The 18,766-nt window shown below is 43.3% G+C and overlaps 1 protein-coding gene across 1 annotated transcript in view; it reads right to left on the reverse strand.

Moving 5' to 3' along the window:
- LOC140128264 (acetylcholinesterase-like) overlaps positions 1–18,203 on the reverse strand; it is a 64,453-nt gene extending 46,250 nt beyond the window's left edge. Inside the window, exon 1 of the mRNA XM_072149836.1 lies at positions 18,057–18,203. The gene's annotated coding sequence lies outside the window, so the exon portion shown is untranslated. The remainder of the gene's footprint in view (positions 1–18,056) is intronic.
- Between the last annotated feature and the right edge of the window lie 563 nt (positions 18,204–18,766).

Genomic DNA, 18,766 nt, shown 5'->3' on the forward strand with positions numbered 1-18,766 from the left:
ATATGTACAAGAATATAACTACTATAATACTGCCCCCTATGTACAAGAATATAACTACTATAATACTGCCCCCTATGTACAGGAATATACAGTATTTTTCAGACCATAAGGCGCACCTGATTATAAGGAGGAATGACCAGCAGGTGGCAGACCTGTGCACAGTTCAAGGCAGCTGTTGTCTGTAAGTATGGTTCATATATAAGGCGCACTGGACTATAAGGCACACCTTTGATTTCTGAGAAAATCAAAGGTTTTTTAGTGCGCCTTATAGTCCGAAAAATACGGTAACTATAGTAATGGAACTAAACTGAAAATTGCTATGTTACCATGTCTGAGTGCTCTGTGATTGGCTGTATTAGTGACTATATTGAACAGTGACATTTAGACCCGTGCCCTGGATATTACAGGATTCTTCCACCAGTGATAATAATATCTGCCTGTGTCCTGGAAGGAGAAGGATCTTACAGCAGCTGGAAAGAGATTAAAAACGTTATGTGGATGATGGGGGGAGCAGATATTCCTGGCCTGGTATACAGGGAGAGATGCGCCTTCTTATCCTCAGTGCTGACGGCTTACAGAGGCCACACAATGGCACAGCTGAGGCATTATCAGTACTCTCCCTCCAGCGCCCCTATTATCAGTAGTCTCCCTCCAGCGCCCCCATTATCAGTACTCTCCCTCCAGCACCCCTAATATCAGTACTCTCCCTCCAGCGCCCCTATTAACAGTACTCTCCCTGCAGCCCCCTATTATCAGTACTCTCCCTGCAGCTCCCCTATTATCAGTACTCTCCCTCCAGCTCCCCTATTATCAGTAGTCTCCCTCCAGCGCCCCTATTATCAGTAGTCTCCCTCCAGCGCCCCCATTATCAGTAGTCTCCCTCCAGCGCCCCCATTATCAGTACTCTCCCTCCAGCGCCCCCATTATCAGTACTCTCCCTCCAGCGCCCCTATTATCAGTACGCTCCCTCCAGCGCCCCTATTATCAGTACTCTCCCTCCAGCGCCCCCATTATCAGTACTCTCCCTGCAGCCCCCTATTATCAGTACTCTCCCTGCAGCCCCCTATTATCAGTACTCTCCCTGCAGCCCCCTATTATCAGTACTCTCCCTGCAGCCCCCTATTATCAGTACTCTCCCTGCAGCCCCCTATTATCAGTACTCTCCCTCCAGCGCCCCTATTATCAGTAGTCTCCCTCCAGCGCCCCTATTATCAGTACTCTCCCTCCAGCGCCCCTATTATCAGTACTCTCTCTCCAGCCCCCTATTATCAGTACTCTCCCTCCACTCCCCTATTATCAGTAGTCTCCCTCCAGCGCCCCTATTATCAGTACTCTCCCTCCAGCGCCCCTATTATCAGTAGTCTCCCTCCAGCGCCCCTATTATCAGTAGTCTCCCTCCAGCGCCCCTATTATCAGTACTCTCCCTCCAGCGCCCCTATTATCAGTACTCTCACTCCAGCGCCCCTATTATCAGTAGTCTCCCTCCAGCGCCCCTATTATCAGTACTCTCCCTGCAGCCCCCTATTATCAGTACTCTCCCTGCAGCCCCCTATTATCAGTACTCTCCCTGCAGCCCCCTATTATCAGTACTCTCCCTCCACTCCCCTATTATCAGTAGTCTCCCTCCAGCCCCCTATTATCAGTACTCTCCCTGCAGCCCCCTATTATCAGTAGTCTCCCTCCACTCCCCTATTATCAGTACTCTCCCTCCAGCCCCCTATTATCAGTACTCTCCCTCCATGCCCCCTATTATCAGTACTCTCCCTCCACTCCCCTATTATCAGTACTCTCCCTCCACTGCCCTATTATCAGTACTCTCCCTCCACTCCCCTATTATCAGTACTCTCCCTCCATGCCCCAGGGTTGTAACTACAGTGGTAGCAGCCATAACATTGCACGTTGTACAACATAATCTGTATATAACAGGGCACATCCTCCCCAGTGGGAGGGGCAGCATCCCTCATCTCTAATTCCAGCATGTACTCCCCCCCTGTGGTCAGCAGTTACTGGGACATATGTGTGTATAAGTATAAATGTCTGAGTATACAAATATGTATATAGTCTGAGGGGCTGGGGGAGGCCATTCAGAATCTGCTATGTGGCCCTGCCCCTGCTAGTCACGCCCCTGCCCATCACGCCCCTGTCCCCTATTATCAGTACGCTCTTTTTTGGTCCTTTACCTCCCAATGGGCCACATTTATGAAAGCTAGTGCGGCCTGTAGTGTGTATTGTGCAGAGTTCGGCAGATTCATCAAAACTTGCGCCCGGTCTATATGAATCTGGCGCCCCCTGCACTGCTCGGAAAGTGGGCACCATTTTTTTTGTGCACTTTATTGATGCTGCAGAATTGTGTCGCACGTCAGTAATAAATGTGGCACAAACTCAGTCTAAGCAGCAACACGTCCCTTTAGGTGCACATTTTCCTGTCTTGTCGGACACAGAGCAGCCGCACACAAAACTGGCGCAGACACTATATAAATACATGTGCAGCAGCTGACACATTCTTTTGAGTGGCACAGACACTTTAAAAAATGTGGTCGAATATGTGCAACACCCCTACCAATACAGTGGCAAGGGGTTAGTTGCGAACAGTGCCCTCTCCAGGTTAGGAGCTGTCAGAGGGAGTCGCGAACCCTCCAGTAAGGTTCCAGACCTGGACATCAGGTGTTAACAGTGTGGACCCTGCCTGTACTGCAAGGGTTAAAGTTATGTGAATTATTATCCAATTGCATTCCTTTATGGGAAATGGAGTGTGATTGGAGAGTGAGCCACCACATGACCAGCTTACAATAAAACCTCCTGGACAGGGAGGAGCTAGGGTCTTACCACCAGCTCTCTTACAAGAGAACAAATCATCTGTCAGTGACCAGAGAGATAGTGTGTAGCACACCTTCAGTGCTTCGCATAGAACCACCACCCAGGACAAAGCTGCAGCTTCCAGTATTGGACACAGCTACATCCCAGCCTGCACCTACTACCAGGCTGGTGAACAGACTCCTCAGGATCACTCTCCATGACCACTCCAGTAATCCGGAATCATCCTGTAATCCGGAATCTGTAACCAGATCGTTTGGCTCGTTGCCTGCAGTTGTTCCAGTAAAGAACCGTGAGTTACTTTTGCAAAACGTTGCCTCGTCTGATCCCTGGATATGGCTGTATCACCACCACGGGCTCCCCCATCCATTACCCAGGGACATATACTACGGACACTAAGGGGTTGCCCCAGGGAGAACCAGCACCACAGCCTCTCCCCCATATAATTTCTTGCACACACCACCTGCTGGAGACCTGCCAGGCCATGGGACAGCCCTCCGGTCCCCGTACCAAGCACCGTGACCACAGCATGCCTAGGCCGCAACCGCCAGCCACTCCGGTATTCTGGGCCCCGGCTGCCTCCAGGCCCCAAGAAAAGGCTAGGCCCCGGTGCATATGTGTTTACACATTTACACATTATTTTTTAAGAATTTCATTGCCCTCTGCAGGCCAGAAATGTATACAACAGGTTACAGAACTCCCAGCATGCCTCAGTGCCCAAATCCTTATAGCTGTAGTGTCACCATTCAGTTAGACCAGGGACAGAATTGGCACAGTATTTTGCAGGGGATCATTAGCAGTCGGCACCCAGTTCCCCATTGAATCTCACAGACATTTGAATCTCATAGAAAAGTGAAGGCGCAGGCTCCACGCACCAGGGCGGAGATGATATCACTGGCCCACGCCACAAGGGTCAGAAGAGGCCTCAGAGGCACAAAGGTGGCCACTTACACAGTTTGGGACACAAAGGGGGTCATTACATATTTTTTTTTAGAGGATTCAGACCTTTAGGGCCTTATAATTTTCCATGGGGCATAGAGGGGGCTTTTTTTTAAAGTCCTGCTAAAGGAGGTTTGGTTCCTCCAGTCCAGTTAATAGGAGCTAGTGTGAGGTCCCTTATACACGTGCGTTTTTCATGTGCGTGTTCTTTCGCGTGCTTTTGACGCGCAGAACTTGCATTGCACTATGACCCATAATCAATGGGTTTTTTACGGCTTCCATTTTTTTACGTACACACGCACGTTTTTTTTTTTAAACGCGCGTTTAAACCTCGGCATGCTCTACTTTTGCAAGTCACGTGCGTGAAAAACGCACCATACAAGTCTATGGAGACGCATCAAAAACGCATCGCACTCTGAGGCACTTGCAAGTGCAATGCGTTTTTCACGCAGCAATTACCATAGAAACAATAGAGCTCAGCCCTGAGTCCTTTCCAGTGCGTTATCTGTGCGTGAAAAACGAATTGAAATTGCATTAAAAACATGCGTGAAAAACTGAGACACTGAACAAACTCTGACTGAAAACGGATTGAACTCCGATGAAAAATGTCAGTTTTTCACTGACCAAACCCTGATCGCCCCTGATCAGACTCTGACGTGATCTGCAACGCAAGTGTGGAAGGGGCCTAAGGTTTCTGTAAAGTGACATCACTGGACTCTATGTGATGATGTCATCAGAGTGATGGGAGTTGCTGTTACTACCTTCTAGGCTTCATGTGGACACTAGGCCCCGGTAACTTATTATAGTAGTGAGGTATCAGTGTACGTATGTTGGTGACCCACCACAGCGCTCCGCTGTCCGTCTGTAGTTGGAATTTAACAAAAGAAGAGAAATACTGAAATAATAAGTTCAGCTTTTAGTCAAATCAATTTAACCCCTTACGGACAACGCTTTTTCTGCTAATTTTTCATTCCACGCCTTCAAAAATCTATAACATTTTCATTTTTCCATGTTCAGAGCTGTGCGGGGGCTTATTTTTTCTGAGTAGCAAATTTTACTTCTCAGTGACGTTATTTATTATTTCATGCCGTGTACTGGGAAGCTGGAAAAAAATTCCGAATGTGGTGAAATTGGCGAAAAAAACCTGCATTCGCGCAACTTTCTTGTGGGCTCAGTTTTTACGACTTTCACTGTGCGCTCCAAATGATACATCTACCATTTTGGACAATTGGGCGCTAATTTCTGTTATGTGGTTCACCGCCGGCAATAACCGGTTTTATATTTTGAGACGCGGCGATACCTGACATGTTTGTGATTTTCGCAGTTCATTTAGTTTTATGTCAGTTCTAGGGAAAGGGGGGTGATTTGAATTTTTAATATGTTATTAATGTTTTTTATTTTTTCAACTTTATAAAATTTATTTTTTCACAGATTAACCCTAGATGGTCCGATAGTTCCTACCATATACTGCAATACTACTGTATTGCAATATATGGCGTTTTTACACAGTACAGGCAGTCCCCGGGTTACGTACATGATAGGTTCTGTAGGTTTGTTCTTAAGTTGAGTTTGTATGTAAGTCGGAACTGTATACTTTATCATTGTAACCCCAGACAAAATTCTTTTGGTCTAGGTGACTGGATTTTAAAAATGTTGGATTGTCATAAGAACCAGGATTAACAATACATCTTCATTGCAGACACCTTTAATAACTGTTACAGCTGTTTTTTGTAGCCTAAGGCTAAAGTACGTTAGTAACTAGGGGTCGTCTGTAAGTCGGGTGTTCTTAAGTAGGGGACCGCCTGTATTCATTAAATGAGCCACTGGCACATTGTAACGAATCTTCAGAAACCATACAGCCTCTGGTCTGACGAAGAACCGAGGCTTTAATGGCAACCGATCTCCAATGGCACCGACCTTGGGTGTTAGCAATGGGTGTTTGCTGTAATATGCAGCTAACCCCATGTCTGTATGAAGAGGGGTCAGCCCATGAGCCCTCTTCATACACCCTTCATAGCTCGCTGACGGATATGACTAGTGACCACACTAGTCAGGAAGAGAGCAATTTAACCAGTTCTATATCAGTGACCCATCTACTTTCTGAATGTGCACATTGTGACAAACCCTCAGCTCCTTCACCACCTCCTCAGAGAGCAGTCATTGATCTGGATCAGCAATTATTATTATTCGTACAGTCCTGACGCTTCTGAATGAAACAATTCATCACAAAGAAGCAGGAGAAGAAATCCAGACTGTAAACCTGCGCTATAAGCCGCCGTAAATCTCTAAAAATCTCACGCAGAAGATTATCCCAAAAGAGAAATTTACCCACAAGGCATAGCGGCGCAAAACAAATTAAACCCCAGATGACGGCACAGAATTGATGGCCGCAATAGTAAAACCTTGAACAGACAAATATCTAGAAATACACAAATCACTTCCCGTCCGGAGCCGCAGTAGATTTCATACAGAACATATGGGGAGAGCGAAGAAATTTAAAGGGCAAATCCACCGGCACTTCATATCAACATCACTGATATAGAAATCATCCCTGGGTAGCCACGTAACATCTATTTTTAATATCTTACAATAAAATGCAATATTTTCACTCAAAAAATGTCTTTTCTCAGAGATTCCATGGCTTCTGTACAGTGGGAAGAGAATTTATACCGTGCACAATCACGCCATCTGCTGGGGGATATGAGTAATGCAGTTTGTATGAGTAATCTATTGCAGTGATTTTCAACCTCTTTTGAGCCGCGGCACACTTTTTATACTTAGAAAATCCTGGGGCACACCACCAACCAAAATAGCACAAAATGACACTAAAACAGTCATAAAAGGCCTCCCTTTACTAATAAAAAGGCCCTAGCTGCCTCCCTTTACTAATAAAAAGCCCCTGGCTGCCTCCCTTTACTAATAAAAAGCCCCTAGCTGCCTCCCTTTACTAATAAAAAGCCCCTAGCTGCCTCCCTTTACTAATAAAAAGCCCCTAGCTGCCTCCCTTTACTAATAAAAAGCCCCTAGATGCCTCCCTTTACTAATAAAAAGGCCCTAGCTGCCTCCCTTTACTAATAAAAAGCCCCTAGATGCCTCCCTTTACTAATAAAAAAGGCCCTAGCTGCCTCCCTTTACTAATAAAAAGGCCCTAGCTGCCTCCCTTTACTAATAAAAAGGCCCTAGCTGCCTCCCTTTACTAATAAAAAGGCCCTAGCTGCCTCCCTTTACTAATAAAAAGGCCCTGGCTGCCTCCCTTTACTAATAAAAAGCCCCTGGCTGCCTCCCTTTACTAATAAAAAGCCCCTGGCTGCCTCCCTTTACTAATAAAAAGCCCCTGGCTGCCTCCCTTTACTAATAAAAAGCCCCTGGCTGCCTCCCTTTACTAATAAAAAGCCCCTGGCTGCCTCCCTTTACTAATAAAAAGCCCCTGGCTGCCTCCCTTTACTAATAAAAAGCCCCTAGATGCCTCCCTTTACTAATAAAAAGCCCCTAGCTGCCTCCTTTTACTAATAAAAACCCCTAGCGGCCTCCCTTTACTAATAAAAAGCCCCTAGCTGCCTCCCTTTACTAATAAAAAGCCCCTGGCGGCCTCCCTTTACTAATAAAAAGCCCCTAGCTGCCTCCCTTTACTAATAAAAAGCCCCTAGCTGCCTCCCTTTACTAATAAAAAGGCCCTAGCTGCCTCCCTTTACTAATAAAAAGGCCCTAGCTGCCTCCCTTTACTAATAAAAAGGCCCTAGCTGCCTCCCTTTACTAATAAAAAGCCCCTAGCTGCCTCCCTTTACTAATAAAAAGGCCCTAGCTGCCTCCCTTTACTAATAAAAAGGCCCTAGCTGCCTCCCTTTACTAATCAAGAGCCCCTAGCTGCCTCCCTTTACTAATAAAAAGGCCCTAGCGGTCTCCCATTACAAATTAATAGGCCCTAGAGCCCCCCCTTTACTAATTAAAAGGCCCTAGAGCCCCCCCTTTACTAATTAAAAGGCCCTAGAGGCCTCCCTTTACTAATTAAAAGGCCCTAGAGGCTCCCCTTTACTAATTAAAAGGCCCTAGAGGCCCCCCTTTACTAATTAAAAGGCCCTAGAGGCCCCCCTTAACAAATAAAAAGCCCCAGCCTACCTTTACTAATAAAAAAAAAAACCCTAGCTACCTTCCTTATACAAATAATAACCCTATATACTTACCTTTGATGTCTTCTTGACGTCTCCTTCACTCCTAATGGCGATCCGCTCACCTTCTGTAGCTCCTGCACCGCGCGCCTCTGGTCACGTGACTTACGCGACCTGACGTCAGGTCGCGTCAGTCACGTGACATGGGCTGCGCGGTACAGGAGCTACAGAAGACGGGCGGATCGCCGACGTGGGACTTGGAGGTAAGTATGGGGCAGAAATACGGGGGCGCGGCGGCAGCTCGACACCGGGGCAGCCTAGTTCGGGCAACTTTCCCCCGCGGCACACTCAACCTTGTGTCGCGGCACACTAGTGTGCCGTGGCACACAGGTTGAAAATCACTGATCTATTGGGTGTTATGGATTATGCTATTTTAGTAACATTCCTTTAATCCTGCATTATTGGGTGGTCATAGAAAGCTACACAAAAAGCAAAGTCTGAACTTATTACAAAAATGCAGAATTTTTGGAGTTTATGGATTATTGGATTCCTGATTAAAGGAATTTTGATAACTAGAAATGGTTAGAGTTCCTGGATTAAAGATGTCGGGTTAAAGTAATTTCACTTTTCCCTGTGAGTGAAGGACCGGCCTCTGGAAATTTAGGCCGCGTGCACACATGACGTTTGCGGTTCACGCAACATAAAGGCTCCTCCTGAGATCACATGTTTATAAAACGCAATGGAAAGGACGAGCCTTTTACGTTGCGTTTCAAAATGTGTGGGAACGCGGCTTTGTGGCAGGAATTGGGTCCATTAATGAAAGATTGAGTGCCTGGGTGGACCAACTATTGCAGCCACTGGTTGTTTCTTTGCCAGGTTTATTAAAAGATACAAAACATGTCATCTCTTTGCTGGATGGCTACCCATGGAATAAATCTACGTCCTTTTGGTTATCATGTGATGTCATAGGTCTGTATCCCTCTTTAGAACATTCTATGGTCCTTAAATCCTTGGCGTACCATTTAGAAAAATATAGTAAATAGACCAACGAGATCCGGGAATTTTTGCTAGAATCTGTAGAGTTTTTACTCAAAAATAATTATTTTTTATTTGATAACAGATTTTTTGTTCAAAAATGTGGTGCGGCCATGGGGGGGAGATGTTCTCCCTCCCTGGCAAATATCTATATGTCATACTGGGAGGAAACCTTTTTGTTTTCCCCATCCAATCCGTTTCTCTCCCATATCAGGTGGTATGGTCGTTACATCGACGATCTCCTCCTGATATGGGAGGGACCGGTAAATGACATTACCCTCTTTGTGGATTTTGTCAGCAGAAATGACATGAACTTAAAATTCACGTTTACTTATAATCATGACTCTATTAATTTCTTAGATATTAGCCTCAAAGGTATGGACCATGTTTCAATTTCCCCTTATATTAAACCTACAGCTACCAACTCTATTTTGGAGGCTACATCATGTCATCCACCTCACGTCATAAAAAATGTCCCTGTTGGGGAGCTTATAAGAACCAAAAGAAATTGTACAGACCCAGTCACATATAACACTGAAAAGGAAAATGTATGCAATAAACTTTCCAAAAGAAAATATCCTAAATGGATGTTAGACAGGGCATGCCGTACTGTTGACGAGATCGATAGAGAGGATTTGATATATAGAACTAAACAACAGAAAAGGGACAGGCCAAAAGATAAGACATCAGTGGTGTTTTCAACTACCTACAGCAATCAATATAGAGAGGTGGTAGATATTGTACGTAAATATCTCCCATTACTGCACACAGATAACAAGGTATCAAAAGTTTTGGGAAACAAAGTAAATTTTATTTCTAGAAAAGCAACAACCCTTAACTCAATTCTTTCACCAAGTCTATTTTCATCTAGTATTAAAAAATCAAAAGATACGTGGTTGTCCACTAAAGGCTTTTATGGATGTGGACATAATATCTGCTTATGTTGTAAATTTGCTAGTCCTTCAAAAGAATTTGTGTCTTGCAGTACGGGTTTGAGATATAAAATTTCCGGTTTCATAAATTGTAACACTTCAAATGTTATTTATACAATCATTTGCAAAAGTTGTAACATTCAATATGTTGGATATACAGGAGGTCCCCTTAAAACCAGGATCAGAAAACATCTTTTAGATGCGAGAAATAGCGATGCAGTTAATATCTCTATGGCCTCCCGGCATTTCCAAGCTATGCATCATGGGGATTGTAGTTCCTTTGCCTTCATGGGCTTTGAAAAAGTATGGAAACCTGCTCGTGGTGGAGATCACAAACGGAAGTTGCTCAATCGTGAGACCTTCTGGATCTTCACTTTAGATACAAGAGTTCCCAAAGGTATGAATAAAAGGTTAGACATGATTTGTCACTATTAAGTATTTGTATTATATTGATAATATTTGTTCTCATATGTTTTTATGTGGATGCATTAGGCTCTATTGTTAAAAAACTGTATATTGGGGGGCGTGGCCTGGATGTGCTCTGAGACGGACGTGTGAGAAGGAGCTCCGTCTCTAGGCCTGCTAGCGACGTGAAAACGAGCGACAGAAAGCTTTCCCAAATATACCGGGGAGTGCTGCAGAAGACCCCTTATCATGATGACTCGGAAAAGAACAGCAAAAACCGGCCCGAAACGCCTGACAGACTTCTTCACATCGAGACCGCATGTCTCAAACCTCTCACAAGATGGCGACGATCAGTCATGCTATAACTCTCCCTCACTCACACAGAGCAGAGGAAACTCACCGGCAATTCCTGAGTCCCGGGACCGGAGACCTCCACCGGAGAAGGGAAGAGAGGAGGGAGCGATCTCACCCCGGAGCGACACAGGATCAGATGGTGCTGAAGGAGAAAACAGCCGCAACGGCATGTCCAAAATGGCGCCGACTCCGCAGAGACAAAGTCCCTCACCAAGCCAAAGCCCGGATAAACAGAGACCGAGGATGAACCCTTCATTCACAGGTACACCAGAGGGGCATGAAAGAGAGACAGACCCCATTAGAGAGCTTCCAAGCTCTGATCAACCGGCCTCTGAAACCTATATCAAGAACTTGATACTGGCACTGAAGGGGTCAATCCAAAAGGACCTGTCACAGGTTTCAGCTGCACTTAATACATCTATTGACGATCTAGGAGGGAGAGTGGACCAGTTGGAAAATAAAATGGCAGAGGTTACTAGCTCCCACAATGAGCTTATAGATGCGCACTATGGGCTGGAAGAGGAGGTGGAGAAGATGAGACTAAAGATTGCAGATATGGAAGACAGAGGAAGGAGGAATAATGTCAAATTTAGAGGCATTCCCGAATCCATCCCTCCAGCAGATTTGAATGACTTTATCTCTCAATTAATAGCTAAAGTGCTTCCGAATATCCCAAAGCATGAATGTCTGCTTGACAGAGCTCACAGGTTGCCCAAACCAAAGACACTGCCAGATAACCTCCCAAGAGACACTATAGCGAGGATCCACTATTTCCACGTCAAAGACATGCTAATGTCAGCCTCTCGGAAACTGCAGAATCTTCCAGAGCCTTATTCAGGGATAAAATTATTTGTCGACCTATCACAAGCAACCTTGCAGGCTCGGAAGAGGTTTGGAGCAATTACGAATACATTGAGATCTAACAATATCCCCTATAAATGGGGTTTTCCATTGAAGCTCCTGATAAGGAAAGACGGGATTTTTCACTCCATCCTGACCCCTGAAGCCGGTCTTCCTCTGCTAGATTCTTGGAACCTCAAGATAGCTGAACCACCAGAGAAAAGGAAACCAACGACGATGGAAAAGGACTGGGAAGTCGCTTAACTTCACTCCAAGAACTTGCCATGAAAGCTACAGGAGCAGGCCGAAAGGCCCCAGGTGAACTTAACCCCCTGATTACGCAGGATGCACAACTCTCCTGCATACCCGATGCTAATTGCTATAGTATGTTTTTTATATGTTTTATGTTATAGTTGTAGAGTCCTGACTAGGGAGTGGCAGCAGGATCTAAGTGTCCCCTCCACCTCCTTTAGGCTCTACTTGTTGTGTGCTTTCAGACACACCATTAGATTTGTTGTTTTAAGTTTTGTTTTGGGCACAATTCAATATTCCAACAAGAAGAAGGGAAATAACATAACATTAAGATATAGTCTAGCAGGTGGTAGAGCAGATAAAAAATAGGGAAAATGACAATTAGAATTATGAGTTTAAACACCAAAGGACTTAATTCCCCATTCAAAAGAGCTTCACTGTGGAAAGAGGCATTAAAAGAGAAAGCAGACATAGTTTGCATACAAGAAACGCATTTTTCTCAAACGAAAAGTCCAAAATTCTCCCACCATAAATTCCCTACCATATTATCTGCTAAAGCATGTAAAAAAATAGCAGGGGTCACCATAGCCATCAAAGAAGGGACAGATATCACTGTCCATTCTTCCATAATAGATGAGGGGGGCAGATATATAATACTAGTGGGTTCAATCAGATCATTTCGCTTCACACTAGTTAATGTATACAGCCCAAACTCTGCTCAAACACGCTTCTTAAACAGACTAATGAAAAAGGTCAGAAAGGTACAGGAGGGAAACTTGATTTTATGCGGCGACTTTAATTTAGTTCCAGATATAAAGCTGGACTCCACTTCAAGCAATAGAACATGCCCATCATCCCTAGGCCCAGGGTTGTTTAAACTAGGATTACATGACTGCTATAGATGCTTGAATCCAGACCTGAGAGAATACACCTTTTTCTCCCATAGGCATAGGTCCTTTTCCAGAATTGATCTATTCCTATCAGACAGGAACACATTACCATGGATATCCAAATCAGAAATAGGAGTGATCACATGGTCAGATCACGCACCCATATTTCTAGAAGTGTCCTTGGCCCCTAAACTGTTCCCAAATCGAGTGTGGAGAAACTCCCCTTTCCTATTCCATCTTCCCTCATTTAAAAAAAAGGTTGAGAAGGATATGAAGGAATTCTTTTGTACAAATAATGTAGATGGGATAACGGAGGTGGAATTGTGGGCAGCTCACAAGATAGCTATAAGAGGCACCCTGATGCAAATCAGTGCACAGCATAAAAAATCAAGGGAAAAGAAAATAGACGAATGCCTGACAGCAATCAAATTACATGAGGAGGTACTACATAAGAAAAATTGCCCAAATAGTTATAAAGCATTAATGGAAGCGAGACAATCCCTTAGGGCAGCACTATTATCCCAATATAATAGGAAACTAAATGCTACAAAAGCAACTTACTACTCGGCCATAAACAAGCCTAGCAAGTTAATGGCCCGAGGGGTGCAACCGCCCAAAACCAAATCATCCATCCCTTTCTTATACAAACCAGAGGACCCCACGAAAAAAGAAACCCACCCCCATAAAATCTCCAACATGTTTAGAGACTTCTATAAAAATTTATATAATTTAAAGGAAGATAAGCAAACGCATCAACCCACTTATGATAAGATAAAAGAATTCCTAGACAAGATCAAGCTTCCCCTTGTTTTAACCTCACACCTTGAGGCTCTCAACTCCCCAATATCTTTACAAGAGCTAGAGAAAATCATAATTTGCTCACCAAAAGATAAGGCTCCGGGTCCAGATGGATTTGGGAATGAATATTATAAGGCCTTTTTTCATGTCCTGGGCAATCACATGGTCAGAGCATTCAACGAAATCATGGTAAAAGGAACCCTCCCTCCAGTGATGCTGGAAGCTACAATAGTGACACTACCCAAACCAGGCAAGGAACCTTCCACTCCGGCAAACTTTCGTCCTATTTCGCTATTAAACTGCGACATAAAAATATATGCGAAGCTAATAGCAAATAGGCTGCTCAAGGTTCTTCCGGATCTGATTCATTTAGATCAGGTTGGATTCACGAAGGGTAGACAAGCTCCTGATGGGACAAGGAGGGTCCTAGATCTGGTGTCTTCCATGGAAGCCTCTCGGATGCCTTCTCTGCTCCTTACCTTGGATGCGGAGAAGGCATTCGACAGGATACATTGGCAGTTCGCTTTTGCAGTGCTGGAGAAGTTCGGGTTCGGGGGACCCATAGTAAAAGCCATAAAAGCATTATACACGGCTCCATCTGCCAAAGTCATGGCCAACGGATACTTTTCAGACCCCTTTTTGATTACCAATGGAACTCGGCAGGGGTGTCCATTATCCCCACTTATCTTCGTCATGGTGATGGAACCCCTGGCGGAGGCAATAAGAATGGCACCTGAGGTAGAGGGCATTCAATGTGGCACAAGACAGCACAAAATCGGCCTCTTTGCGGACGATGTGGTTTTAGCCCTATCAAACCCAATTTCCTCCTTACGTAAGACCACACAAATTTTGGAGGACTTCGGAAGAGTCTCATATTATAAAGTAAACGCAAATAAATCACTTATATTAGGATGCAATGTGAACCCTCAATTGAGATCTGAAATTTCTAGAAAATTCCCATTTAAATGGGAAAAGGAAAGTGTTCCTTACCTGGGCATAAAAATTTGTATCCCCCAAAAAAATTTAATCTCTGTAAATTTTCTTCCGCTGTACCACAAACTACAAGAGGAAATAAAAGCTATAAGTCCACTTGAACACTCCTGGATAGGAAAAATTACGATCTATAAGATGATGATATTGCCAAAACTCTTATACGCTTTCAGAACACTAGCTATCCCCATACCCAAATATATGATTTCTAAATTCCAAAAACAAATGTTGCAGTATATATGGAATGGGCACAAACCTAGAGTCAACACTAAAACCCTACAAACGCCTAAAGAAGAAGGAGGTTTGGGAGTCCCCAACTTATACCTGTACCATAAGTCCTTCATGTTCCAACAAAGTAAAGTTTGGTGCTGTAAACAACACAACTCAACATGGCCACAAATAGAAGCTCACCTAACAGGAGGTATACCCCTTAATAACCTCCTAATAGCACACTCAGCGTGGAGGGACATCCCCCTTCCACCTAAAGCGATCCCAACAGTGCGGGTATCAGTAGAGGTATGGAAGCAAACCTTTGAGGCTGCACTTGCTATCTCCCCCAGAACAAAACTAGTCAACATCCCTTTAGCTGCAATAAGAATCGTCAACCCGAGCCTTCCAATCCAACATTGGATTCAAAAAGGCATACAAACAGTAAGCGAGATATGGGAGGGAAATAAAATTGCTTCATTCCAACAATTGAGAGACAAATTCAATATAAACGAGTCTGACTTTCTCTTATATGAACAAGTGAAAAATGTTACCTCCAAATTAAAGGGTCCTAAATTGCCAGTTCCATTGAATATGGCCAACTATATAGAGGACAAACCGATCAAAGCCTTAAAAAATACAAAGGCTGTCTATGAAACCCTAAGAAAGGCACATTCACCGGGTAGGATATCGGCATTAGCTAAATGGGAGGGAGACTTAGGAAAGACCATCAATGAGAGAGAATGGAAACAAGCAAATTATTGGGCTTCAAAAGCATCCAAGTCAGCTAAGCTAATGGAGGTCCAACACAAATTGACAACAAGATGGTACATGGTACCGAGCAGACTAGCCAAAATTTTTCCAGGCACCAAGAGCGAGTGTTGGAGAGATTGTGGGGAAGAGGGCACAATATTTCATATATTTTGGAAATGTAGGAAGATTAGCCCATTCTGGAAAGAGGTTTTTGCCCTCTGCAGCTCAATAGCAGCAAACAAAATTTTCCCAAGACCAGCTCTGGCCTTACTACATATAGGTATAGATAAAATCAATAAAAAAGATCGAAAACTAGTGGGTCATATCTTACTAGCGGCTAAACTTTTGATAGCAAGGAAATGGAAGGATATTGATGCACCAAACAAAAGTGCATTAATAGAGATAGTATCGGAACATTGCGCATTAGAAAAACTATTAGCAATCAGAAGTAACTCTCTCGCAAATTTCAGTAACATATGGAACCCATGGTTGATATCTTTCCCCAGTCTTGATCCCGGAATCAGAGGGCTCTCAGAATAAGGGGAGTCAGAGGAGTTAGTCCGATATATAGCACCACCGGCACCTTTATATGTTTTCCTTTTACTCTTTAGAACCATGAGATTGTACACCACTGCTATTCAGGTTCTGCTAACAAATTTTTCTCCCTTCCCTAGCTATCATACCATTTCCCCCTCCCTCAGGAAGGAGGAGGACACTAAAAAAAAAGGCCCAAAGAGTTATTGGTTTACTGTTGTTCTTCTTTTCCTTTTCTAACTATCACGGTACAGTCATATCAAAATCAATAATAGAGTAACGGGTCATGAAACAAATGCTACAAGCCTAAAATTTATTGCAAGAAGGATTATATGCAAATAAATAGAGTTTTGGTCTCGACATGATTCTTTTTACTGAACAGCCAGAACCGCTGGGAACCATGCAGGCTATAGATCATCTTTAGATGTGAAATAAAAATGATGATTACCCTTTGTATAAACATCCTATAATATGCCTTGTATTATAATGATATTTGTATGATTGACCGTACATATCCTTTGTTACTATATGCAAAATGTTTAATAAAAAATTTACTTGTTAAAAAAAAAAAAAAACTGTATATTGAACATGTGAGGAAATCCACCCCATGTTTTCCTTCAAATGGTATATATTGCCTTGTATGCATCACAAAGGTAGTCATGAATAAGGATATGTGATATCCGAAACGCGTAGACCGCTATGCTGTGACATGTGTATCCCGTGGCTATTATGTTCCTGTTTTATCTACTAATAAAGCCTTGAAGATTTTATTCCTGGTGTCTCCTTTGAGCTGGATCATACGAAGAGATCTTTTTTCTTCTTGTTGTTCACTGCTAATCATGTTACTCTGGGGCCAAGAGTGATCCGTGCGTGGAGTCGTCCAGGTGCTACAAGCCGTTTCCATCAGGGTGAGCTGACCATATTTGTTTGTTTGAGATTTAAAATATGATATTCTGTCAAAAATTTGGCCCAGATTATTAGAATTCCTGGATTATTAGATGCTGGATTAAAGGAATAGATTTTGGAAATTTTCCGATATTCAAACAATTTATTAAACAGTTTATTACATTCCGGATTCAAGGATTTAAAGGGAACCTGTCACCACATTTTTCACAAATACAGCTAGAGGCAGGTTCCTATAAAGCGCTAGTAACTATCTGACACACTTCTTTTAGCTAAAAATAGTTTCCCTCAGATACTAATAAAATCTTGCCCGGTATCTATGCAGCTTTGGAGCGAGTCTAGGGGGTGTGGCCTAATGTCATGTGACCAGGGTGACATCATCACAGGTCCTTTAGCTACTTAACATTAGCAAACTGTACCCCATGTACATATCTGACCACATAAAACAATCGCAGCAGCCTCTATGGACTTCTGCTCCTCTCCATGCTGCTGTGATACAATATGCTGCGATTTCCTGAGATATATCCTTGGTGTACAGTTTTCAAATGCTAAAATTTTAAAAGACCTGCGAAGATGTCACCCTTGTCACATAACATATCAGCTGCATACAGAGATAGGATGAGGAGGAGCTGCTGGATTTAGTCCCGAGGAGGCCACGCCCACCTTGACTCGCTGTAGCCATGCTTAGATACCAGGTAAAACTATAAAGTTGAATATATGGGAATCTCAGGGGAACAATTTTTACCTAAAAGAAAGGCATCAGTAAGTTACTAGGGCTCTATGGGAACCTGTCACTACCTGGATTTGTTAAAAATGTGGTGACGGGTTCCCTTTAATGATTTTCACTATTCCTCGTGATTTAAGATTGTTATGATTGTTACACAATATTCTGTTTTAAACATCACCCAGTCAGATTCTGGATTATTGGATGCTGGATTAAAGGAATTTCACTATTTCTTACCGGTGTAGGTCTGATCTTGGGAAATGTAAAATTATCTGTTATTACCAATATTTTAAGATGATTAGAATTTGTGGATTATTAAATGCCAGAATTTCACAATATCAACAATAACCACAATAATAATAATAAAATAAGTGACACATACACTTTTACCTCCCTCACACCTAGTTTTCCCATTACCGGCACCACCTCCAAGCTACAGTGTTGCTAGATCTCAAATTTATGAACTGCAAAGAAGTTCTGCAGCAGCTATTGCCATGTAACATACAATGCATCTACTGCAAAACCTCTTTGCAAAGACAAGTGAATGAAATGGTTATCACATGAAGCTCCTACTACTTACTTTTCTCATCTCCCCTGCAGTCGGGTCATACCCCTAGGGGGCGCTGGCACAGGGGGCGCTGCTTCTGCTATCCTCCTGCTCTGCCCCCTCATTCATGGGGCAGTTTTGCTCTGTCAGACCTGATCCACCATTCTTGCTGCAGCTGTCACACAAGTTTCTCCAACTTTTTTGACCAATCAGAAACTATTGGACTGTACCAACAGCAGAAGTGAAAGAGGGGGGTTTCTAAAGCAGAATTTAGCCTATTGTTTCCTGTAATTATGGAAATGTTAAAAGAAATCAAACAAATGATAACAATAGTTAAAAACATTCTTAAAATTATAAAGGGAGAGATTTAAAGCTACTTGTGAGAAGGGAGGGTTACATTTCTAGGAAGCTTCTCCCCCTCTTGGATGAGTGCACTCGGTGCTGTACTCTGCCTGTACAGCTGCCCATACACAGTCACATAGACGCACAGCCCAGGATCACATAGTGTGGAAAGAGACATAGGGGGACATGTTTCTTTGTTTTGACTTGTTTTTTTATTATTTTTAGGAGGTTCTTAAAAAATTTTTGCAGGGTGTTGGTTGAAATTGTGCTTGTCTGTTGCGGTGTTCCTGATGTATCTATTCATGTATCTATGTTTTCTTTGATTTGCTCCATTTTCAGACCCCATGGTTGAGAAAACGCTGAGACAAATTTAGGTACAAAAGTACAACTTCCTTCCATAC

Source organism: Engystomops pustulosus, chromosome 4, assembly GCF_040894005.1.
Source record: "Engystomops pustulosus chromosome 4, aEngPut4.maternal, whole genome shotgun sequence".
NCBI classification, from domain to species: Eukaryota; Metazoa; Chordata; class Amphibia; order Anura; family Leptodactylidae; genus Engystomops; species Engystomops pustulosus.